The 15,763-nt window shown below is 40.2% G+C and overlaps 2 protein-coding genes across 4 annotated transcripts in view; both read left to right on the top strand.

Annotated features, from left to right (window-relative positions):
- The window catches only part of LOC142354619 (rho-related BTB domain-containing protein 1-like), a 71,804-nt gene that overhangs the window by 21,607 nt on the left and 34,434 nt on the right, over nucleotides 1-15,763 (top strand). The gene's annotated exons all lie outside the window — the stretch shown is intronic.
- Nucleotides 5,432-15,763, top strand: part of LOC142354756 (uncharacterized) — a 128,224-nt gene continuing 117,892 nt past the window's right edge. For both annotated transcript variants that reach the window (XR_012761130.1, XM_075407167.1), the window contains exon 1: nucleotides 5,432-5,442. The gene's annotated coding sequence lies outside the window, so the exon portion shown is untranslated. The remainder of the gene's footprint in view (nucleotides 5,443-15,763) is intronic.

The following is a 15,763-nucleotide window of genomic DNA, read 5'->3' on the forward strand; positions in this document are numbered from 1 at the left end:
GTCGTGTGTCGTTCATGCAAAGTTTGCTAACACGCGACTGTTTTTCTAGAACTTCCAGAACTTACTTTTGCTTTTATTTTGTTCCTATTCCCCCTTAGTTTGTTTGTTTCGGTGATTTCTTTTTGAATAACTTTTTCAAGCTTGACGTCTTGATTTTTGCGTGATTGAAATTGCTCTTATTCGCAATTCAAGCTGCTAAATTAATTCATTGTAGTTTATTCCTAGAAGTCTCATAAAAGTGCGCCGAAATTTGTTTTGTCACTGTGTGAGAAAAACAAAATGCTGAAATCGCAAAATTGCATATTGCGCTACCTGTTTTTTGGAAGAGCTTTTCAGCTTCATTCTGACAACTTTCTATTGGATATCTGAGTCGACTGAAATCGTTTATAGATATTTAATTGTTCTTAATTGTAGAGAAATTAGATAATAATTTAATCCAGATGTATTAATTTGGCGTGTTTGAGGGTGTCCCGCTTTTCTACCCCAATTTATTCAACCGCTCTAACCTTTAACCACGATATATTATTCCTTAAAATAGGTTCGGCATGATCTTTGATCATGCCTAAAGCATTGTAAGCCAGTATTCGCAGATTTAACATAGCTCATTTTTCTGCTGATCATAGAAAACTTGCAAACTTCTGTCTGCATTTTCCGTAACTACTTTTGCCCTTTTTGTACAACTGTGGTGCAGTACGTATTCTATATCTTTATAGTTACTTATTTGTTGTTGGAACTGAGCATTAATTACATACTATAACTATATGGAATTATTAGCTATTTAGAATGTCTTAGTTTTGTACAAAGGCCGTTTGTTCATATTAGGTCAAACAGTACAATTCCACTCAGTTAACCGCTCTAATACGCGTTTTGTCATTTTTTGGGGTTAGACCTTATGTTTTACAGCGAAATTATAAGTTTCATGCTATCTCATTTGTTATCAACATCCGAAGGCTGGAAGATTAGATTTGTACTCAAGATTAAATTCGTTTGCCATTTGGTTAAATTCATATTGATTTAATTCATTTCGTTCGGGTATATATTGAAACACAAAATGGCGCAGTCAGATAAATTAAAAACACCACTTCATATTGAAGTTTGGGAGAGACTGTGGATGAATAGACCAGTCCAATGGGAAAGATGGTGCCAACAGTTCAAATTAGTCGTGTATGCTAAAGAAGGAATTGAAGTACGATTACTATTATGGACTGGACCAGCAGCAGTCACACTACCAAATTGCCCGCAGTGGAAGCACAAGTAGAAAATGAGACTCAAACAAACAAACAAGAAAGAGAGAGATATCAGAAACCAAATACAGAAAGTTGTGGGAAATGGAGTAACAAAAATCCGAGAGGGGAACTCTTTGTAAATGTTGACCTTGGGATGAGGCAGACCTCAAGTCAAGATCTCTTTTGTGCCTCAGCATCTGCACGGAAAGGAGAAGGTTTTCGAACTGAAATATACACATCTTGATATCGAAAGTTCTACTTTGATTGAACTATGGAGGAACCTCAAAAACACTCTCGTTCGTATCCGTAACATCACATTTGACAGATAACGAAAACAATTAAGAAATGAAGATATTGAACATTTTCATTGCATTTTACGAGAATTTGCTGAAAATTGTGAGTTGGAACAATTGAAGACGACCTTCTCAGAGATATATTTTTGTCAACATGTCAATTGGAGAAGTACAAAAGGAGCTACTCATGGAAACAAAAACGCCAAAGAGAGCCTTAAAATTAGCAATCAGTTGAGAACAAGGACAACGAGAGCACTTGATAATGACAGCAGAGGGTAATGCATTACAGACAGGCAAACATAAAGGACGCTTTCAATCCCATTGGCAAGTAAGCAACCAGCATTATCAGTATACGGCGTGTACACAATACCTATGCCGCAACCAGAAGACATAGTTGCACTCGGATGGAAAACTGAAGCTGACTACTTAGCGGAACTGAAACAGCACCAATCACAACGGAGCAACTTGCAAAATGCATAGGATCTTCCAGATATCAGATTTGCCACGAAAACATTGCCACAGAAACAACATATGCCTCATGTCTTGCAACACTTTTTGGAAAAGGGACAATTGGAGCATTAGGAGTGTGCGATACGGAGAAAGTCTATCTACCAACCCGTGAACAAGCGGAGAACCTAGGATATTGAGTGTGATTGATCACTTCAGCTACTGATGTATACACTCTGACTGAGGAGATAATATCTGGTGGCAAAACAACCATGAAAAAGTACAAAGGATGTAGAATCTGTATTGTGACATTGCAATGTGGACATCAGCTGAGCGGAAAGAACTTCAAAATATGAAGTGACCTCACAAGGTGTCAACCCATACCTGCTGTCAAAGTGAATGTGAAATTACCAGATCCGTTAGGACATCTCATTGGAGTGTTGCCAACAGTTGACGAAATACCAACATACAAAAAAAATCGACGCAAGCATTGACATGTTACGCAGTGTACGCGAACAACTTAAAATACCACCATCATCCGGAGACCAAGAGAGCTTAGAGGAAATTGTTAGACCAATAGTCTCAGAAATGAGACAGTTAAAACCAACGTTAGTTCGGCAATTCGAAAGCTATGCACCCATAAAACAATCATTCGTTGTTAGTGTGATTTCATTCATTGTTTCAACTGGTATCCATATCTTGTTCTTTTATCTCTATCACCTATACAGTGGAGTTAGAAACTTGATTCCCAATTTTCTGAAGATCAAAAACAATGGCAAAAAAACAGAAAATACCCCTGAAGCCATTCATGTTCTACGACAGTGATAAACGTGGAGACATTGACGTAAATGGCCATGTTGACCGATACATACTTCCTATCAACACATTCAAAGACATAATGGGCTCAGCAAGAAAAACTGATGATCAAGTGCGGAAAAAATCTAGTTGCTGGAGAATGCGGAGTCGATCGAGTTCTGTCTTTGACGTAGCAGAGAGGTCATTAGAAGCATCGACCAACACTTTAAATTTAGCTGATATAAATAACGCACAAGCTGAACTAAATAATGAGCTAACACTCTAAAGCTTGACAAGAAATAATCGGAAAAGCGCTTAATTGTTATCATATATCAATCTCTCGTTATCATATATCATATATCTTATTATTTGCTCTCATAGTGCAGGATAATTGTAAATTATTGATGTATTTTATTGGAACCCTGGCATGGTCTCATGTGGCAAAAATTGTTCTATTAGCCAAAGTTTAATCAGATCTTGTTTCATGTAGAACGACACCTGTAAGCATGCCCAGAAACGACACTTCCAACACATCTTCGAACAATGGAACGAGAAATCGAAAGAAGTAGACAGAAACTTCAAAACAGCGAGAAAGCTTCTGTCGAGAGGTTGTGTCGGACGGCTGCGCGTCCTAAGTAAATATCAATGAACCTTGATTGAACTTTAAGGATCTGAACTTCAGAAATGATATTTTGAGAGTCTTACCTTTTGAAGCAAACAACGGAATGCCGGTAAACAAAACTCTTTAACCCAAAACTCGTGTTATATGTCTAAAGTATGTGATATTTCATTGTAACATTATTTAACCATACAAACCTTTGTCTATCAAATTAGTTTACCCGAAAAGCTGTTTAATAATGAAAATGATGTAACACATACTTTAGACATATAAAACTAGTTTTGGGTTAAAGAGTTTTGTTTATCGGCATTACGTTCTTGTTTGCTTCAAAAGGTAAGACTCTCTAAATATCATTTCTAAAGTTCTGATCCTTTAAGTTCAATCAAAGTTCATTGATATTTACTTAGGACGCGCAAGGCGTCCGACACAACCTCTCAATAGAAGCTTTCTCTCGCTGTTTTGAATTTTCTGGCTACTTTCGATTTGTAGTTCCTTTGTTCGAGGATGTGTTGAAGTGTCGTTGCTGGGCATGCTCACAGGTGTTGTTGTACATGAAACAAGATCTGCTTAAATTTTGGCTAATAGAACAATTTTTGCCACGAGACCAAATCAGGGTTCCAATATAATACATCAATAATTTACAATTATCCTGCACTATGAGAGCAAATAATAAGATGACTGATATATGATAGTAACAATTAAGCGCTTTTACCATTATTTCTTGTTAAGCTTTTTGGTGTTAGCTCATTATTTAGTTCAGCTTGTGCGTTATTTATATCAGCTAAATTTAAAGTGTTGGTCGATGCTTCTAATGACCCTTCTGCTATGTCAAAGACAGAACTCGATCGACTCCGCATTCTCGAACAACTAGATTTTTTACGCACTTGATCATCAGTTTTTCTTGCTGAGCCCATTTTGTCTTTGAATGTGTTGATAGGAAGTATGTATCTGTCATCATGGTCATTTACGTCAATGTTTCCATGTGAAACTCTTTTAAAATGCGATGAAGAACAAGAACATGATGACATTCTGAAGACAGACGCAAAATACCTTTGGAACATCTCGAGGAGACATTTAAAGAAATAAAGCATTTGTAAGATTCTGAATTTTGATTAGGCTGCCTATCACGGGAAAACGATAGCGCCCAGATCTCACAATTCAAAAGGTTTTAAGTTTGGTGGTTCGTCTTCTTAACAACGATAGATTTCCCGTACTATGCTCTTGGCTGTTCAAAAGTGTCGATGGTGAAACACTTAAGTTAAGTAACTCTAATAGCTAATTACAACAACTCAATAGGCATCAGGTAACATGCATTATGACAATCAAAATATTTACTACTATAACTAATTCTAACACGAGCAACCACAAGCTTGAAACATTAACTAACTAAGTTGTTTCTCGATTCAACTCTTTTATAATACCAATTGCCGCTTATACTCAAACGCAATCAAACAACTGGAATTATCCCTCAGCTAATAACAGACTGATGAACCACAGTCTAACAACAACAGTAAGTCCGAGCTTCTCGCTCAATCAGGCAAACTGCCAAATAACTATAACTAATCCGAGCCGCTTGCTCAATCAAATAACGCAAGTTCCTGAGCCTCTCGCTCACTTGCAACAGCAATCGGTGCTCACTAATGTAACCGAACTGCAAAGACTACTCAATGCTTCTCGCTCAATCAAATCAGGCAAACTTAGCCAAATAACTCTAATTCTATATCAGCGACTATTCAGAGCATCGCGCTCAATCGCTCCGGCAAAATTAACGCAACGACGCTCAATAACGATTCACAGAGCCTCTCGCTCAATAATACCGGCAGACGATGCCAAACAATCGAATTTTAACTTGTTCACGGTTAGCAAATTCTGCGCTGCGCTTATAGTGTAAGCCGCTTATATACTGAGCCGAGCAAACAGTTTGTTTACTCAAACCAAACAACCGTCATTATTGCACAAGGTTTTCAGCCTTCTATACTGCTATTGGCTACTTCGTTGAAAGTCCGTAATACCAATGCCGTATTATGGTGACGTGTTAAATACCAAAACATACTTATTAAATGTCAGTCAAGATGGCCGCCAAATTTGCGTATATGTGAATTCCGGATTTTTCTGTCCTTACATGCAATTTGTTTACAAAGGGGAATTCGTAGGGTACCGCTCGCGTGTCAGCTGACCCGCCGCAGGCTTACGGCCTGGTTGCGTCGTACGTCCGTGATCAGCGAAATAATTCAAAATGGCCGACAAACTGGTATATGCTTAGTTCGTTGCCTATCCTATGTTTCGGGGTCTTCTGTTTACATAAGGTGGTTTGGGGGGTACGGGTCGCATTCGGCCTAATCAGGCATGGGCTCAAGGCCTTATTGCAACCGGTAATAGGTGGTGTTCATGAATCTCAAAAATTAGCGATTTCGGATTTTCCCCTAAAATTATCACTTCCCCCTATAAGTTTTAATGGCTACACGCCTAGTAAAGCTGTCACTACAAATTCTTGTACACAAAGAGCTTCGAGGTCCTCTAGGGTGTTGGTGATCCCGGTTGGGTTCGGCAATATCGGGTTCGCAAAATCGGGGGGGGGTGGACAAATTTTCAGTCCCAACTTGTAAAAAATTTTCAGATTTGACCAAAATCGGGTATTTTGTAACTAAATTTCTTTCACTTATAATGCATGGCAGTGACTACTAACGGTTTTTTTCGTTGAAACAAGCTACTCGCGGATTACAGCAACCTAGTATTCAGTATAGAACGCAATTTCATATAAATCCCTTTAAAATGCATTGAGTTCAGTAATACGCTATCCTCGGTTTATGAACTTCAGCTGCATAGCAACGGCCTTTCATTTGCACTTGTCAGGCATCATGAGAGCTAGGATATCCGTAAATATTTCTCGCAGGAAATAGAAAGAGATGGCTTAACCGTTTTATAGCGACTTTCATGATATAATCGTTTTCATGATAACAGTATAATGATGACATTTGTTATGACTCCAGTCTTTATGACAACAGCATGCGCCGGGGTTCCGCCAACTCTCAATCAGTGCACCACAAATCCCCAATCTTTAATTGAATACCTGCGACTTCTAAGAGTTCAAGGTAAACCGTTTTAACAAAATTAATCCGTTCTCAGTCTCTCATTACAGCCGTCACTGACCCTAATCTGCTTGTTAGCTTGTTCCCTGTCCACATTTTATTTTCACTTAAAGGTATTCAAAAGTTGTCCGGTGTTCATAGCTATTATTTTGTCACTAGTTGCATTATTTAGTTGTCCGTTTAACTAAAAAAATGTTTCACGACTAAAATTCTAATAGTTGTGGTCTCAGCCTATTGGTTACGATTTTACATACCTCCCTTCTATACTTTTTATCCTCCTGGATAAATTTAACATCAGATCAAAATGCACTATCAGTAAAATTGTAACTTTTGACCCAAGACTTTTCGAACACACAAAAAGTTTTCGATTAGGCCAATGTTCTTCATCTTATTTAAATGTCCAATTTAAGCTTCCGCCTCTTTATCGGCTCGCTCTATCAGTTGCCTCGGAATCAAGCTCCTGAGCGTATCGTCTGCCAAATTGACCCCACTAACATTTCCTTCCCTAAGAGTGTCGTACATAATCCGAAAAAGCTCTCCCTCGGTTGGGCTCCACCACACCTTTGATATTTCTCTATTTTTCTTCAACTTTGCACCCTTCTCAAAAAATCGCAGTATTTTTAGTGTTTCTTCAGAGACTCCTCCAATATTCCCATCTTTAGTTGGAGTACCCCCAATCCTTTGGAAAACATCGAGCGTGTGTATCTCGTTGGCCATCAATGCTGGTTGTCCAATGTACGATTGATCCATATAGAGGAGCACTTGGTGGATAGAATAATCCCAATGGGCAAAGAAGCACGTGTTGAGATGCCGTACTTTCAGTTCGAGCATCGCCGGGTCAACATCAGTTTTAAGATCCCTTCCGAGGCATCGCGCTACGTTCCTGGCAGCGGCTTCGACTTCTGATGAGAAGATTCCATCGTCCTGCAGTGCTTGCCTCACGCTAAACTGGGGATCCATTTATAGTTTTCGTTTTCTCCGTATTTTCTCCAAGTAGCTTAATTAAGTGGTTTCGCGTTGCCAACTGAGTGATAACCGGCTTCAGACTGTTGATTCTTAACAATGATCCCTGGTGTGTTTACGTTTAACTAGCGAGTGCATATTATGCTGTTTGACATTTGCTAAACCAATACACGTTTCTATATCACCTTACCTATTTGTTTGCCTAGTCATATTTTGAGTTCTAGCTTGTGATTGCCTACTGTCAATTGGCCCTGAAGGCAACAATTTACCGCTTTAGTGATATTTACAGCACAAATGGAGGTTCTTTAGCACCATGAATGAATAGAGCAAAAGTTAATAATGAGCAAGAAGTTTGAAAAGTCTTACGGACTTTGTGAAGGAACTGGATCAAACGGGATTGCACAAGCCACACCAAGGATCTGAGTTTCCATTGAACTAACCCACATGATTCCCCTTTCTTGTTCCTGCTTCTTCTCCCTTCTACACTCTGACTGGGTTCCCTTCATTGTTGCCCATCGGCTGAGAGACATGTTTCTCTCGTCCGGAAGTTGACCAGAATTTGGCTGGCCTGCATGTAGGGGTTGACTCCATCTGTGGCTTTGTTCCCACCCGTCCGCTGGAAGAAAATTTTGAGTGTCCGTCGCTCCTGCTTCTTGTGCAGCCAGGTTCGCTCGTCTGCTTTGGTTAGGTCCTGTAGGGTTCTGTTCTGTCGTCAACTCCTCCTGGTAAGGGGTTTCCTTTTGGCAGCCGCTTCCCTCGCTACTTGCCGGATCAAGTTCCGTGGTACTACTGGAGAACAATTCCTGACTGTTAGCTACCACTGGTGCCTCCAGACCAATCGCTTCCCGCCAATGGTCAGCCGCATGCAACTGAGATTTGAACTCAATTTTATAGTCTGTGCCTAAGCCAAAATGTGCACTCAAATGTTCGACGGCTAGCTGCTCGTTCGACGTGTTCACATCAATTAATTCTCTGACCGTAAAATTTGTTCACTGTGGTTGTGCATCCTCCAGATTTTGACTGCCTTGCCTCTCATCTATCAAAACGGGGGAAGAGGGTGGACGCTCCCAATCTGTTGAGTAGCTCTCCTCGCAATCCGGGGTCGGAGGGCCGAGGTCAGCGTGTTCTTGGCTGTGTTGCGGCCCCTCATCAGGCCCCTCGTTCGTCTGGAGTCTTGGGATAGCTGGAAATTGCGTTGGACCAGCTGAGTTGTCTTTCCTTCATCTAATTCTCCTCCTGCTGAAGCGGTGTTGTCGCTTAAGTCAGAGTGCAAGGCTTCCTCAGATAAGCTTTCTTTGTTGTCTGCGTTCAGTTCGTCTGGAACTTCCCGGGCCTTGTCCTCTTCAGCGTCTGACATAAAATTCGCAGAGCTTTGCAGTTCCTCATTCCATGCAGCCGTAGGAAATACAATCTCCATCAGTTTTGTCAAAATGAGCAAGGTCTTTTGTAGAATTGCCGAAACAACACCTCAGCAATTGGCAGTTCCCTATTGTGGAATCAGAGTTTCTCTTTTTGTTCTGTGGCTGGCTCTTGTAGCGTTGCCTTGCGCTCGACCTCCTTTTCTTTTGGTGACAAACTCTAAATCGTTTTCTGCATCCTCTACTTGCTTTTCTTTCTTTCACATTTGTTCCTTTCTCCTTTGACGGACCAGCTGTCTTGTGATTGTCTGGGTTGTCTTCTTGCGTGCCAATTTGGGAGGCAAGACTTTCGCAATTCAGTTCTTCTCCGTCTGTTACTGCCACTACTTTCAATAATGGACACTTTTGAGTGCACAACGTGATTACTTCGTCCACTCGCTCTTCGCTGTGAGGAAAGGGGTAGGTTTTTATTGTCCTCTCACTGGTGGGTAGAGCTAAATAATTCATTTCTGATTCTTTACTCTCACCCAGAGTGTTTTCAGTAGACCCTCTTTGATTTCGTTCGTCCCACTGATCAGTGTTTTTGGTCTCCTCAGTCTCCAGGACTGCACTAGCTGCTGCTGATTCAGTTCCCACTAATTCGTTGCACTCAACCGACTCTTGCAGTCTCTCATTGATCTGCCGCTCCACCACCTGCGTGTTTTCCACTAGACCTGGCATGTGGCTCCAATTTCTGTCTCTAGGCATTTGAAGGTAGATCTGATCTGTCGTTCTGAACCAAAGTGCTTGAATCTTGGCGTACTCTATGTCCGCCTCGTTGAGATCAAGATTGGTGCTCCAAGCAATTACCCGCTCCGCAAAATCGGCTACCAGTTCCTCTGGTGTTTGAAAAGTTAACTTTTCTAACTCGTCTTCTATCAGCGAGTCCAACTCATGCTCGCTTCCTTCTAGCTCCATACTCTTGGACCAGTCGATGTCTAGTGCTCCAGGTTCGGCACTTGCCTCTACTGTGTCCTCCAGTTCGAGATTGTTGAGAGTCACATCAGTCTCCTTTTCCACTTCCCTCTCAGTGCTCGGAATTGATTGTGCTGTGGAATTGCCACTGTCTTTAGAGGAGACGGCTTCCTCTACAAGTTTTTCAGTTTCAAGTATTCTCCCTTGCTGGGTCTCATTTTCTTTGCTACGGGTTAACCACTCGTTCGATGTTTGATACACCGCCACCTCGCTGCCATCACTTAGGGTCTTTGATTCTGGGACGAGGATTTCAGTTTCTATTTCTAATCTCTGGAGCTCCCGGACAACTTTTTTGAAATAGCTATAGTAGTGGTTTGATTCGAGACCCTCCTTCAGTTCCTCGCGAGCTTTTGTGCACATCACGTCGATGGTTATGTCTTCTCGTTCCCCTTCCTCCAAGCAACTCAATTATAAACTCCACAGATGAACACGTTGTGCGAAGTCTTCTACCATCTTATAGGGTCTCTGTCTTTCAAATGCGTGGATGCCTTGTTGAATGGCTTGCAGTCTGGGACTTATCTCGTCCAGGTTAGTCTTCGTCTCAACATCCTGTTCGGCGTAGCTCACCGTCGGTGCTCTATAGTGTTCACGTCCCTCTATGTCCCACGGCTGCGTGTGGAAACCGGGGGCTGGTTTCGCCTCTTCTTGTTCTCGCATCATTTCTAACACGTTTGTTGAGTTAAGTCCTTTATCCGCAATCCAGCGATCTACTTGCTCCAAATCCACAACACGTCCATTAGAACATGATCGAAACGTTTTGTAGAGCTGTCTACCCATCTGCAACAGTTTCATCTCTTCATTCCAGGAGGGCCACTGTAAGATTCTGAATTTTGATTAGGCTGCCTATCACGGGAAAACGATAGCGCCCAGATCTTACAATTCGAAAGGTTTTTAGTTTGGTGGTTCGTCTTCTTCTTAACAACAATAGATTTCCCGTACTATGCTCTTGGCTGTTCAAAAGTGTTTAAATCCCTTTAAAATGCATTGAGTTCAGTAATACGCTATCATCGGTTTATGAACTTCAGCTGCGTAGCAACGGCCTTTCATTTGCACTTGTCAGGCATCATGAGAGCTAGGATATCCGTAAATAATTCTCGCAGGAAATAGGAACAGATGGCTTAACCCTTTTATAGCGACTTTCATGATATAATCGTTTTCATGATAACAGTATAATGATGACATTTGTTATGACTCCAGTCTTTATGACAACAGCATGCGCCGGGGTTCCGTCAACTCTCAATCAGTGCACCACAAATCCCCAATCTTTAATAGAATACCTGCGACTTCTAAGAGTTCAAGGTAAACCGTTTTAACAAAATTAATCCGTTCTCAGTCTCTCATTACTGCCGTCACTGACCCTAATCTGCTTGTTAGCTTGTTCCCTGTCCACATTTTATTTTCACTTAAAGGTATTCAAAAGTTGTCCGGTGTTCATAGCTATTATTTTGTCACTAGTTGCATTATTTAATTGTCCGTTTAACTAAAAAAAAATGTTTCACGACTAAAGTTCTAATATTTGTGGTCTCAGCCTATTGGTTACGATTTTACAGCATTTAATTGGTGGAATCACGGAGAATATCCAGTATGATAGATTGGAGGAAACACGTTTAAAATGCGATGCATCTGAGGAAAGATTAGATAAAGCACTAGAACAAAAATATGACATTTGGAAAACAGTTGCATACGCGTCTAGTAGTAGTGGTAGTACAGTAAAACAAATAATACTATAATCAGGTGCTATACACAAATTTTTTTTAAAAAAAGCTACAATTAATTGTAAAAGAAGAAAGCTATGCAAAAGTTACATCTACATTTTGGATACCAAGTGCATGTTACCCAAATATCATATTTAGATCGCGTTAAGTCCAGAAGCAGGTTGTGAATTGTGGTTTGTCGGGACGAAGAAGTTAATACTGATATTCAAGAGATCGGCAGCGTCGTCTACTATTCTCTCAACACGGAAGAAAAAAGATTTTTCGGTGAGTCGTTTTCTCGATCTAGTTAGAACCAGGCGTTCCAGATTCTGCGCTCGTAAGTTAACGGATTTTTCAATTTTGAAGTAATCATCAAAACTAATGCAGTTCTTTTCCTTCCGTATTGAGAGACTAGTTCGTCAATTCGAAAGCTAGAAAAAATCGAAGATCACGTTCATTGAGATGATAACTTATCGGCAACGAATGAGACTTCTGTAATAATTTTCCATAGTTATCACAAACGAAACACCAATGAAGTCCTTGATATTTCAAATTCTCAAGCCTCCGAAGTTCACAAATATCAGGATACCAAGCAGGGTAACCGTACAGTAACACAGAGATAACACTATAGATGCTTTGTATAGATTGAATTTAACTCCAGAGGAAATGTTTGAAGGAACACTATGCCTCAAATAACTAAGAGCTCTGCGAGTTTTTACAAATTTGATCTTTAAATGAGCTCCCCACTTGAGTGAACTAGATACTTCAACACCCAGGTCGCTGACGTGCTTGAGCCAAGATAGTTGTCGTTTCCGATAAACAAGGCATCGGTGGATGTCCTGCTGAAATGTAGGTAGCCACACTCCTGAATATTGAAAGAAAGTGAAATACAATAGGACCATAACCTAAGAGCACAAAGATTGTCTTATATAGGTTGTACGCAAGAATCCTTTTGGCATACAAGTTTGGCATCGTCGGCAAAACAGAAGAATTTTTAACACTCAGGAACTTCATGCATGTCATCAATTTAAATAAAAAAAAGATAGGTCCCAAAACACTGCCTTGCGGCACACCACTAGAAACAGGTAAGCACTCCGACAAAAAGTTACCGATTTTAACTCTTTATTTCTTATCTTCAAGATAAGAGGAAATAAGGACCGCAAAATTTTCGTCAAAACCAAAGTTTCTCAGCTTCACGAGCAGATAGGGGTGATCGACTGAATCAAATGCTTTACAGAAGTCGAGATAAACGACAACTTATTCTACATTTTCAGCAAAGTTTAGATACAATTCATGCAAAAAGATTAAAAGCTGAATCAAAGTTGAATGTTCGGAGCGAAACCCATGTTGTCTAGGATTCAGGCGATCTTTAATATTGTTATAAAGGTAGAGGTGGGTCTGTAATTTCTGCTATCGGCTCCTGGTCCTTTCTTCAAAATTGGTGTTATGAAAGCACATTTCCAGTTTTCAGGCCATTTACAAGTATTTATAACGTAAGTAAAAATGAGATAACAAATGGGCGCCAAACAATCCGCTCCTTTTTTCAATATAGTTTGAGACAAACCATCGCAAGCCGAGATCGAACTGTCAGGAACTCTTACTTGACCTCCGATAGCTTGATTCTGTTGCCAAAATAGAAATACACAGAGAGTCTGTCGTTTTAGTCTGAAAGACCGAATTGAAGAATTGATTGAACAGGTTTGCTTTATCGAGATCACTGGACGCCTCTCTTCTTATATGAAAAACTTTGCTGGGAAAGTTGTTCCTACCATCCAATTTTTCAGCAGAGCATAGGCTTCGTTTGTCGTGAATGTTTTTATAGTGTTGAGAAAACTTGCTTATCCATTTCAATAAAATCTTTAACTCCTCTTCAAGGGCTGCAACGTTCTGCTTACGGCCCCACTTGGCAGTATTAAATTTGTTCAAGCAATGCATGGCTGCCGAAGAATAGATGAATGGAGTATTAACACGCTTCCTGCGCTTTTTAGAGATACACTTTTCAACAGCACATGGAAAAAACACTTGAGGAACTGTCATGAGTAGTAAAACCCTCGTAAGATAAAATGACTGAATATTGATCTGAACAGGATGATTGACTGACCGAGAAATCCCAAATTTCAGGATGGGAACAGAAAACTATATCTAAAATGTTGCCACCATGTGTGGGCTGATGTACAATTTGTGTAAAGAATAAGCATTCAGTAAGAAATTCAAGAACATTTTGCTCTTCCGAATTTGAGGAAGACACAGAGCTCCAGTCGACATTCGGATAATTGAAGTCACCCAGAACAAACCCCTGAATTGAGGCTTCACATTCTGATTCAAGTTCACTCTCCAAGTCTCGGAAAATAGTTTGAAGTCGATTCTCAACAGTGATGGGATTGAAGTAATAACGTGAACCACGTGGAGAGAGATAAAACAGAACTACGCCAACAGAAAAATGAGGGCTTTTCATTATAACTGTACAACCAAACTCCGACTTTGAGGAAAATCTGATATGGGTTGAGCTAAGAAATTTGTTTTCTACGGCAATCAAAGTGCCTCCATGACAACCACTCATACGATCTGATCGCAGAACAATCGTGTAAGAATGGCCATAGAAAATAACCGTATCAATTATTGACTTATCAAGCCACGTCTCAGTAAGGCAAATAAATAATCGTAGGAGAACAGATAGACAAATGGTTTCAGAGTGACATTCTTTTTTCATGACAGGATGCTTTGAACATTCAGGAGAAGAATCGAAGTGGAAGAATCATCTCTTAAATTTTTGTCATTTCTCGCACACTTGACCCCAACGAATTTCTTCAGCCAATTCATGATTTCATGTGAGGAAAAGTACAGCATTAACAAACTAGAACTTCTTGGAGTAGTATGGTCAGTAGAACACTTCAAAAATTATTTGTACGGCACACAGTTCAAACATATCACACAGCTCTTATCAGTACTCAATATCAAATATAGATCTTTAGATGACTTGACGATGGGTTGTAAAACGTTACTGTCACAAGAGAAAAAGGGACAGCAGACGTGCGTGGAAGAGAAGGTTGAGCTCCGACAACAGAAAATGGTCAATGCGAGGTGACGACAGAATAAAGCCCTAACATTTTTGATTTACCCTTTACACAGCCCTAAGGACAAAAGTCCAGGTGACTCAATAAAAACTTAATTTTAACTAGCCAAAAAAGTTGTGCTAAAATAACATAGAGGAAGTTTTTGAATTACTATCACAGGGAACTAAAATGTCACAAAACACGGAACATTTAACAACGGTAGAACAACCAAGAAAAAAACCAAGGAAATGTAATTCAGACATCTAGATGGGGGATAGGAATCAAAGAGGAATTAAATTCTCGCATCGAGGGACCATGAGGTTGAACCATTATTGGCAAAAAAGACTTGCTAAACATAAGAGAGACCTACAAAAGAAGATAGAGGAGAAAAATGGACTCAGAAAACGAAAAGGATGGCGGAATTAGGAGTCGAATCCCCAACTGACAGAAGGGATCAAGCTACAATTTCCAATGAGATCAGCATCCAAAGGGCATGATCTCAGAGGGCAGACCATGTAGACACACAAGAGGATTTTTAAGCAATGGAAACTGAGATACTTGGCGATGCAGAGACCGTAGTACGGTAGGAACAGGAGACCAAAAATACACAGCAGGCGGACAGCATACAAACTGAGAGTGGAGCTAGTCAACAAGTAGGGAGGGTAAAGTGGAGGAGCACAAAGGTCAGAAAGAAGAGCATTATGGAGTGACTGTGAATAACTTAATAACTTGGAAACAGAGAGCAGTTTATTATCAGTATCGGAGGGCATCACCGGGAAGACACAGGTGTCCGACTAGGTATTTATCGACGATAGAAAAGGGGCTGCAATGGAAAGCTCACAAGGGTCCTGAGAGATAATCCCGGCATCAAAGGATTTGGCAAGAAGATTAACAGAATCTCTAGCGAGGGGTTCAGATAAGGAAGACGAAGCCGAGTTAGAGGAGGATGACAATTATTGAAACTACTTATTGATTTTCAAATAAACTAAAATTTTACGATCTGGCGATACTAAAATTTTCTCGTTGTGAGGGAAATGTGGCGCAGTACGCAACATATGTATATCTTCATAGTTACTTATTTATTGTTAAAGAAATAAGCATTAACTACATACTGTAACTATATGGAATTATTAGCTATTTACACTGTCTTAAATCTTTTTATTCATATTAGGTCAGACCATACCTGTCCACTCAATTCATTTCAGGCAACCC

Source organism: Convolutriloba macropyga, chromosome 1, assembly GCF_964194025.1.
Source record: "Convolutriloba macropyga chromosome 1, txConMacr16.3, whole genome shotgun sequence".
In the NCBI taxonomy this organism is placed as follows: Eukaryota; Metazoa; Xenacoelomorpha; order Acoela; family Convolutidae; genus Convolutriloba; species Convolutriloba macropyga.